The following is an 11,024-nucleotide window of genomic DNA, read 5'->3' as shown; positions in this document are numbered from 1 at the left end:
TGAAGAGCCTAGCATTGGAGCGGTTTGGACATTGTGTTGATTTGATGGGTGTAGGTGAAGCCCACTAGAATGCTTCACACTTGTATACGTTTTGTACATATTACTTCTTTTCTACTTAGGGATACATAGGCCTTTAAGTGGGAGGTTGTCCAAATAAAGGTCACTATTGCCAAGTGATTGAACATGGTCAGTCACCCATCCCCTTACTAACTTCCATCACTAACATATTATTCTACACAATGTGGATAATATAGAAAGAGCTGCATGATTTTTGTGCTTGTGCTTCATTAGATCTCTCGATCTCTTGATCGATCTCTCTCTCTCTCTCTCTCTTCTCTCTCTCTCTCTCTCTCTCTCTCTCTCTCTCTCTCTCTCTCTCTCTCTCTCTCTCTCTCTCTCTCTCTCTCTCTCTCTCTCTCAGTCGTTCGTTTCAGACTTGTCTTATATAGAAGCCATCACCATCAAGTACAATCAAAGATCAAAACAAACCTGAAGACCATGCAAAATTTACATAACAACAATGACAACCCAATGTCCACGTCAGCAAAATAGACAACCTAAACTGTGGCTCATTATACAAATAGGAAAATTGTTGTTGTGCTGCCAACGGTTGGTTGCCATTAATTTTTCTTCATATTAACATCGTCAACCACCATAGACACTATTGCTTAATAATTTTTGGTCACATCAAATTGATTTTCAAAGCTTCTTGTGATGGTGGTGACATTGCATCTCCATAATTTCCCATCACCAATAGTCCATATCCTCCCTCCTATCCAAGCTTCATGTTATAAATACTCTTTAATAAAATATATATAATCACCTTGTGTAAAGATGATCATAAATGATTCATGATTTACTACCACTTGTCGTTTATATATTACTAGCAAGAAGAATAGGGTTGTTGGAACTTCCTTAAAAGCAAGCAAACAAATAGGTTTTTAAGAACATAATTGGACTGAAATTTATGTGACACAATAGAGGAAAAGACTCTATGAGTCTAATATGAATCCGTTAACGTGCACTTACTTGAGTGTAATATTATACTGGTTAACCCCATTATTCCTCCTAGATTATTGATTAGAGAACAAAGTTTTCAAAGTGACACCTTGTTAAGTACTTGCACACAATAAATTCCATAGTAGATATTTCTTGCAATGTGTATGGATGGAAGCCTTGGTCGTTTGAAGTTAATACCAGTAATGTGGACCATCTGACACAAAAAAATTTGGCAACATGTGCCTAGTCCTAGGGAACTTTCATGCTCTATGCATGGGAGTATGTCCCTATGTTATTCATGCTCTATGCATGGGAGTATGTCCCTATGTTATTCATCACTCTAAAGTGTAAATCTATGTGTAGAGTTAATTACAACATTTTCATTGGGGCAAGAAAGAAACCTTCACTCATCTTGACTCTACTAAGTATAGGACTCATTGTGCTCATTGTAGCCTTAGGTGTTAGGAAATATGACGTAGCTAAGTAGATAATTGAGTAGATTACTTAATGGAGAGAGATAATTTACACACACAAGAGATTATAGAGTAGAGAGAGAGAGAGAGAGTACACACGATATACGTGGTTCACCAAATGTGAGCTACATCCACAGGAAAGTAGCCACTTAATGGCTTTATTACTTCAAACAAGAAGTACGTTACAAAGGGATTATACCCTTAATAGAGCTCCCGTCTTGCTTCACTCTCACCACCTCACACCCACCTTGTTGCATCAACTTCACACTATGAAATGTGTGTAGAACTGATCTCCTTTTATAGGCCAAAAGTGTCGCCCTCTCTCATGAGAGGCAGCCATGTGTAGGCGCCCTTGTGTAGATAAGTCCAAATCGGACCCTCCAATCCGCCCATGTGTGGCGGCCCTTGAGAAGAAAAATCCGCTTCTGAATTCGGTCATCGGCCATTGAATTTGGCCACCGGCCATTTACTATCGGCCACCGGCCAACCAGCCAACCGACCCGTCGTTTTTCGACCACTTTCCGGCCACTATCACGCCATAATATTCCGACGAAAAGGAATATTCCGGGGCATGAAAATTTTTAGTTTCCAACAAGTTATTTTATTTTCGGCAAGTGATTTTTCCTCACGCACAATGGCTTCTCCTCATAAAGGGGGCCTTTTAAATGTGCGTTTTTAATACAAAAAGTTACAAGGTGTAAATCAGGCTCCATACTTAACAATCTATCACTTGGAGACTGATCTCCAAACCAAACATGTGACTACTTTCCATCCTGGCTTCTTATCCTTGAATGCCGATTGAAGATGAGCAAAAGCTCAACTTCTCCTTGTTGACCACCTTTATAAACATGTCTGCAGGATTTTCACTTGTATGCACCTTTCCTAGCTTTAGCTGTCCCTCTTCCAAAAGAGTGCGTATGAAGTGATATCTCACCTCAATGTGCTTTGTCCTTGAATGAAAGGCTGAGTTCTTTGCAAGATGGATAGCACTTTGGCTATCATTCTACAAGACACAATTGTCTTGTTTGAATCCAAGCTCTTCTAAGAATCTGTGAAGCCACAGAATTCTTTGCTTGTCTCTGTCATTGCTACATACTCTGCTTTCGTGGTAGAAAGTGAGACCACTTTCTGCAGCTTTGAAGCGCAGCTTACTGCTGTGCCTCCAACCGTGAAGACATAGCCAGTAGTGCTCCTTCGAGTATCTTTGTCACCTGCCATATCTGCATCAGCATACCCTTCTAGACAAAAATCAGTTCCTCCTAAATACAAAGCGTTTGTTGTTGTCCCTTTTAGATACCTAAGTATCCACTTCACAGCTTGCCAGTGCTCTTTACATGGGTCATCCATGAACCTACTTACAAATCCCACTGCATGTGCAATGTCTGATACATAAGAGAGCCTACCACTGCATCATATGGAACTTTACACATATAGGCTATCTCCTCTTGCGTCTTTGGACACATATCCTTGGTTAGTTTAAAATGACCAGCCAAAGGTGTAGAAACCGTTTTTGCATTTTTCATTGCAAACCTTTCTAGTACCTTCTTGATGTAATCCTCTTGAGATAACTTTATTGTCTTCTTCGTCCTGTCCCTTGATATCTTCATACCAAGTATCATCTTTGCAACACCTAAATTTGTTACCATGTGGTAGTGATGTGCGTGAACACACTAGTTTCCCCCGTGCATTGTATATACGCCCATCACTCTAGGTCTATCTATCTTTCCAAGTAACACACTCTCTATTGTGTGCCTTGAGCTTCCTTTGTCTTCTCCAAACTGTGTACATTTCTCTGCAACCCTAATTCCAACAATTGGTATCAAAGCAGGTTGCATCCTCTCGGCTTAATCGCCAGCTGTTCCAGCACACGCCTGCTCACTTTCTCCGATTTCAGTGAGGTTTGGCGAGCGTTTGCAAGTTGACACATATTTTGGGAAAGTTTGTAGAGCTGAGTCTGTTCAAATTTTTGAATTCGTGCTCATTTCGGCTTCTGTTTCCACTACAGGCAGGTTTGCAAAGGCAATTTTGTCATTTTGTGCAGAATTTTTATCAGTGCCGTTTTTTGCATAACATGTGTCTTAGAGTCTTCTACGGTTTGTGCTATATAGTACATGTTGTTTTCGCTCCATTTCTCTCTTTTGGGGCAGTTTTTATATCAGGTGCAATATTTACCATGGCTGACAACAACACAGATCTGTTCAAGATGTTTGCTGCTGAGGACAGGTTGGATGGGGACAATTACCCTATGTGGGCTTATATGATGCAACACGTTCTTGTGTCAAAGGGCATTTGGAATATTGTGCAGGGCATTGATGTACACCTGGTTCTAAGGATGTAGGCGATATTGAGGATGTTGCAGGTCTTGTTGCAAGGATTGCTGCAATTAGAGTTGTTTTGCCTACGGTAGAACAAGCTCGTTAAGATGTAAAGGATGCACAGGCTCATGCATTGATTGCATTTTCTGTGAAGCGCACCATTGTTCCTCACATTCGTTCAGTAAAATCTGCAAAACAGGCTTGGGATATTCTAGCAGGTCTTATGCAAGCCGCAATGAGGCTAAAATTGTTTTGCTGCATAAAGAGCTGGAAAGACCATATTAGGTATTTTGGTAAAAATCTCACATTATGGGAATCTCCAAATCGACCGAATTCATGTAATTTGGGAATTTTCCACTTAAAGTGGGAAAAATTGAGGTGTGTGGCTAGTAAATAAAGTGAAAATCTCATAGGATTGTGGTGTTGATAAACACCAAAAGTCAAGAGGATGTACAACACATGGATTTGAATAATAACTATAAATTACATAAAACAAAGGAAGATACAAAAAAGATTTTGTTTACAAATTGACTAGTATAGTCACAATAGAAGCTCCACATAATTCTACTCCACATTTGATACCATATCTGAACTTTGATCCAAGTGTGGCTGATGTGCACGAGTGAGGCCTTCTTTGGCTTTTAGAGCATGTCTTTCTGGAATCTTTATTCTAGAAAATGGTCCTTCTTTGTTGGGTCTCCAGGACCAAACAATTGCATCTATAGTTTCCCACACTTGTGGGTCCTTATAGTTGACAGCCCAATAACCCTTCCAACAATTACTGTAAGCTTGAGTATCTGTCATCCCACTTTTTCTCGCGCAAGGTGCCCAATATTGAATCAAGAGTTTTCTGTAGTTTGGTGATGTAGGCTCATTATCAATGTCAGATAAAGCCATTGCAAGCCACACTGGATAGATTTCTGTGTCACTCGGAACAAGCATAAGAAAGTCACCTTGGTGCACATCAGACATAGGGTCAAACTCTTCCCTTGGCCTATCTCGTTGAGGCCCACAAAAATGATCATTCAACTCTTCAAGGCCTAGGAATCTTTCTGCTCCTTGTTGCAAATTCATTGTAGTGCTTTGTAGATGAGAATATTCTTGAGTTTTTGGCCAAAACATTTCATACAAGACTCCCTCTGATATGATTGCTTTTCCAATCTCTTCAATTACCTTACTCCAATAATCTATCACGGGTCTATAATATCGCGGAATACTTGAACCATTCCCTAAATTTTTCCAAAATTTTATATAGTTCTTTAGCCCCAAAATGACTTCTTCGTGGGCCTTGACATACTCCGCCATTTGTACTAGAGGTGGATCTCCATGTGGTAACATTGGCTTGCCTTCTGTGTCTGTTTTCCAAAGGCGAATACTTCCACTCCAACTTGATACACCTACATGTGCCTTATATTGCATCATTGGTGTCTCATCTTGCATAAAGAACCTGAACTGAAGCGGTTTGGAATGTCCAACAAGTATGTCTTGTCCATCACAAAGATAGCCATCACAATATTGCTTGAAATCAGGGATCTTTGTGAGAAAAAATGGAGCTGGAGATGAAGATGAGCTGTTTCGTAATGTATCCATCAAATGTGGCAAAGTATAGGTTTGTGTAACTCTCAACTTCTCTGAAAACCTACTAAACATGGCGTCTATGTCCTCATGTGTATGCCCAACCATTAAAAATCCCAGCTGGATGGTTTTGAAAACACCCCTTGCAACAAGCATTGACAAATAGGCAAATAAGTATCGATTTTTGTTTTCCCCTGCACAATTATCCAATTGTAGCAACAAGTTCTCTGGCAATCTGCGAAATGTTGACCCCAATTCCTCTTCTGCAATTTCTGACGACTGCACAATGGGCTCTTTTCCATCACTCAAGTTATGGTAGTCCAAAGCATCCCTTGAGTTCAAAGCATGTAGTAGTGAAATATTGCTCCTTGGAAGTCCATTTGTTACTAGATCACCAAGAGGATGCTTATCTATCCTCTCGAGGTTATGTAAACAATTAGCAATTGAGCCAATTGTAAGATTTGGATCAGCTGGCCACAAACCATTCAAGACAAAGTGTCCGTAATGACCTTCTCCATGTCCATGAGTGATCATGCCAATCAATGCCACCTGCAGATTATATCCTGAATCCACACCCTTGGGAACAATGCGTAATCTAGGAATGGCAGTCTTCTTTTGATCCATCTTATCATGGATTATGCATACATATTTTTGTGGTTGAGTTTCTGAATACGTGCGCCATGCATAATATAGGCTTCTGCAACTCTTTTGTTGTGCCATGTGAACTTCTCTCTCCCTCAAGAGAAGAGCTCTCTCTTCAAGAGAAGGTTTAGCTTCTAACCTTGCCTTGATTGAGCTACAAATATTGCACTTAGAGAACTCACTCGTCTTTGTTAAAGTGACATGTGGGTACTCTTTGTTCCAAATTCTACCAAAAGAAGATTGGGATAGCTTCTTCTCATAGCCCATTTGGTCAAGTGTCGTGTTGATTTCACATAAAATATCCACTTGTTTGTATGTTGATGGAATCACCAATTGAGTCTCTCTTGAGCCATCTAGCAGTGTTCTACTTCTATGTGGCATTTTCTCAGAGTTATTTTCCACAAACTCGTTTAGTAGTGCTCTTGCTAAACTAGTATGTTGAAGTCCCCTTCTCAATGTACATGTGTTCCCATGTACATATTGGCGCACACCATTTTCAAAGTTCTCCTTGTATCGATAAAATGATGTCTTTGGTATTCCATGTAGCTCATACCATGCTCTACAACAAACAATAGAGCCATTTAGCCTGAATTGGTATCGTGACTTCTCATCTTTCTGATAACATATAGAAAGAACATCATAAACATAATTAGTGCGTGATTTTTGAGACTCTCCCCAAAATTGTTGTCGTAACCTTGTCACCATATCACGATCTGCAAATTGGCAGCATTTTTGTGCACAACAATCAATGCATGATACCCTTTGAATTGATTTGTTTGAAAGGTAAAAAGTCGAAGCTGGTGCTGCTTTTGATTTTTGAGTCCTGTTCATGAAAGTGTATCGTCTCTTCCTTGACAACTGGACAACATTACTCCCATCAAGTTTTTTTCCAACATTGCCATCGTTGGATACATCCTCATATGTAGCATGCATGCCATCAACAGGAACAAAGCGTTGTAATGGGCTCCCATTCAACATTGTTGTCTGCTTGATGGGCCACTTTAGCAAAGTGATGCTACCCACTTCAACCACATCATGAATGCTTGCATTTTCTCTTTCAATACCCACACCCACACAATCAGGACCAAGTTCCTGAAAGTTGACATAATCATGTGGAAATACATATAAGATGGTCCCTTCATTCATGGTTTGCATCATTGTGTCATCTTTTAAAAGGACCCTCTGATTTCTCCAAGACTCTCGAATCATTGCTTCAAATTCTGGGCTTGTCATAGGTATTGCATCTGTAACTAGAGGATCAGAATGATCATGTTCTTCATCACCATTGTAGCTTTCGTGTGGATCAATTAAGTTCCCATTTAATACAAAAGATTGCAAAAGAAGCTTTGACCATCGAACAGCACTCCATAATGAGCCTTGGAGAGATGAAGTATCCATTGTAGGAAAAGGTAGGACCACATCCTTCAAGCATTCCTCCACTAGTATGGAGACATTTCCCAGCCCTATCTTTGTACCACCACAAGTGGAATCTGGATCTGTTCTACACACACAACCAATACCAACGATTTCATTGTCAAGTATCATATGTACTTTCTCCCCAGATTCAAAGTCCATCCTGTAAGTAAAAAGATTACATTGTTAAATCCATAGTTATAGAAAAATACTCTTCAAACCAAAAATCATGCTACAACATGAAAAAGGTTTGCATAGGTTGGACAAGTGGTGAACCTTGAGACCAAATCCTCCTTGCTATATTAATGGAAGCAAGGTTGGACAAGTGGTGGACCTTGAAACCAAAGCCTCTTTGCTATATGAGAGCATAGGTTGGACAAGTGGTGGACCTAGTTGTAATACCCACTGCCACCTATCAACTACTATAGGACTATGCTTTCCAATGTCCAAGTATCCCTTGAGTCTTTCAAGGTTGAACACGTGGTGGACCTTGAAACAAAAATCCCCTTTCTATATCAGAGCATAGCTTGGACAAGTGGTGGACCTAGTTATAATGCCCAATATCCAAGGTGAAATACCTTAGGACTTTGCTACCTTGCTTGCCAATGTTTACGTAGCCCCTCATTTCTTTAATGGAAGTAAGGTTGGACAAGTGGTGGACCTTGAAACCAAAGCCTCTTTGCTATATAAGAGCATAGGTTGGACCTAGTTTTAATACCCACTGCCACCTATCAACTACTATAAGACTATGCTTTCCAATGTCCAAGTATCCCTTGAGTCTTTCAAGGTTGAACACGTGGTGGACCTTGAAACAAAAATCCCCTTTCTATATTAGAAAGGTTGAACACATGGTGGACCTTTAAACGAAAATCCCCTTTCTTTATCAGAGCATAGCTTGGACAAGTGGTGGACCTAGTTATAATCCCAATATCCAAGGTGAAACACCTTAGAACCTTGCTACCTTGCTTGCCAATGTTTACGTAGCCCCTCATTTCTTTAATGGAAGCAAGGTTGGACAAGTGGTGGACCTTGAAAGCAAAGCCTCTTTGCGATATGAGAGCATAGGTTGGACCTAGTTGTAATACCCACTGCCACCTATCAACTACTATAGGACTATGCTTTCCAATGTCCAAGTATCCCTTGAGTCTTGCAAGGTTGAACACGTGGTGGACCTTGAAACCAAAATCCCCTTTCCATATCAGAGCATAGCTTGGACAAGTGGTGGACCTAGTTATAAAGCCCCTCCTTTCTTTAATGGAAGAAAGGTTGGAAAAGTGGTGAATCTTGAAACCCAAACCCTTTGGCTATATATAGAGGATATCTTGGACAAGTGGTGGGCTTAGTTGTAGTATCCAATGTCCAAGGTCCAAGGTGAACTATGTAAAGACCTTACTTCCAAAAACAGAGTCGTACAAGTGGTTCTCCTTGAAACCAAAACCTCCTTAGTGTATTAGAACATAGCTTGGAGAAGTGGTGGACTTAGTTGTAATGGTGAATGTCCAAAGCAAACTATTATAGGACCTTGCTTCCCAAATCAAGTTTGGACAAGTGGTGGATCTTGAAACCAAAACCCCCTTACTCTATTAGAGCATAGCTTAGATAAGTGGTGGACCTAGCTGCCTTGGACCTAGCTGCCATAGCTTTAATGGAATCAAGGTTGGGAAAGTGGTGCATCTTGAAACCAAAAGCCCTTTATTGTATTAGAGCATAGCTTGGACAAGTGAGGGACCTAGTTTTAATGTGTGATGTCCAAAGAAAAGTATTACAAGACCTTGCTTTCCAATATTTGAATTGGTCAAGTGGTTAAAACTAAGTATAAAACTTTGACCATTTTCTTCTCGAATTGCCAAAAAGCTAGTTTTAGACACCCCTAAATGAAAATGGTTTAGGGTGGCCTTAAACAATGTTTTTTCAAAGACTTGAACAAAAGGGTTGTTGAAGAGTAATGACAATTTATTGTGGCTTGAAGTGCCTGAGTATGTGAAAACAAGCCTAGGTTTTCCACGAGGCAAAAGGTGACATAATAAGAACATTGGAAAGTTAGGATTGACCATGTGGCCTAAACTTTGGCAAGTGAAGTGGTGGCCAAGTTTTGTGGCACAGTGTGCACTTGGTCCTATATGTGTTGACCACTTGGCTAAATCTAGGACCATAAGGCCAAACCTTTGGCACCTTAAATATAGTATGGGACATAATCTAGAACTGCTATAGTAAATTAGTAGTATAGCTAATATGTTAATATTTGTATTATATTTAAGTATATGCTAATATAATTTATGTTCAAAATTTCACTAATGAAGAATGTTCCCATTTAGCACTCCAGATGCGGGGTCTTAGGCAATGCCACAATGGGGTGACAAGGCACGCTTCCACGTGAGGTTTGGGGGATAGCGCTCTTGATGGGATGTGGAATATAGCGCTCTCGGTGGGCTTGGGAGGTTGATTTTGGGATATTGTTCTGAGCGGGGTCCCTGGGGCAGCAGTTTTTTTTCATATTTTCAGTGCAAACCATGATTTTCTTAATTTTGGCCGTGTGAATTGGTTTAATTTTTTATATTGCTTTTGTTTTTTTTAATCCTATGATAAAACATGGACTTGTAGCATACGTGGCATTCTAATAAACCCTATCAATTAGGCACACAGAGAGCGCACGAGAAACGCACACAGAGAAAGCAGGCGAGCAGCAAAAACACAGAAAGCGCACACGGATCGCACACAGTTGAGTATACGCGCGCGTAGAGGAGCAAGCTCGGCATCGTACACAACACACAGGTGGGATGCACAGGATTGAAAGTTCGCGCACAAGACAAAGAAACAGCAGCGTACACAACGCTTTCCAGAAGGGCAGGATCGGGCAGTCTTCTCAGGAGACATTGCACACCTCACGAATAGAGAAAAAACAGGTATTTCTCTCTCTCTCACTCTCTGTCTTTCTCCATATAGAGAAGATGGTTCTCTGTAACTCTTCTTGCACACACACTCTCTCGTCAAAAGACAGAGATACATAGTTTAAACGTATCCCCGCACACATACACATATTCCCACACATCGTCTTCCTCTCTTCCACATACATAACCACAGTGAAATCTGTTATCTTGCTGTCTCTCTCTTGAAAATACATGCACATATTCCCACACATCGTCTTCCTCACTTCCACATACATAACCACAATGAAATCTGTTATCTTGTTGTCTCTCTCTTGAAAATACGTGCACATATTCCCATACATCGTCTTCCTCTCTTCCACATACATAAACACAGTGAAATCTGTTATCTTTTCCTCTCCTCTCTCCTAAAAAACAGTTATTTATCTCTCTCTCTCTCTCTCATCTATCTATCTATCTCTGTATTTGCTATCTCTCTCTCTTGAAAATACATGCTCATGTATGTGTGCGTCTGTGTTATCTATGTGTATGTATGTATATTTGTGTTATTTCATTGTAATACTCATACATAATGCAGATACACAATTACACTTAATTACGATATGCACACATAGTATATATACATACATAAATATCACAAATAACTAACACATTGTAATACTAGTAAAATTGAATGGAAGACTTACTTGCGTGATCTGTTAAAGTCGATTCTTGTAGCGAGT

Source organism: Adiantum capillus-veneris, chromosome 20 (assembly GCF_014529385.1).
Source record: "Adiantum capillus-veneris isolate H3 chromosome 20, ASM1452938v2, whole genome shotgun sequence".
Classification (NCBI taxonomy): domain Eukaryota; kingdom Viridiplantae; phylum Streptophyta; class Polypodiopsida; order Polypodiales; family Pteridaceae; genus Adiantum; species Adiantum capillus-veneris.
The sequence above is the reverse complement of the archived record's forward strand: the minus strand, read 5'-3'. Positions refer to the sequence as shown.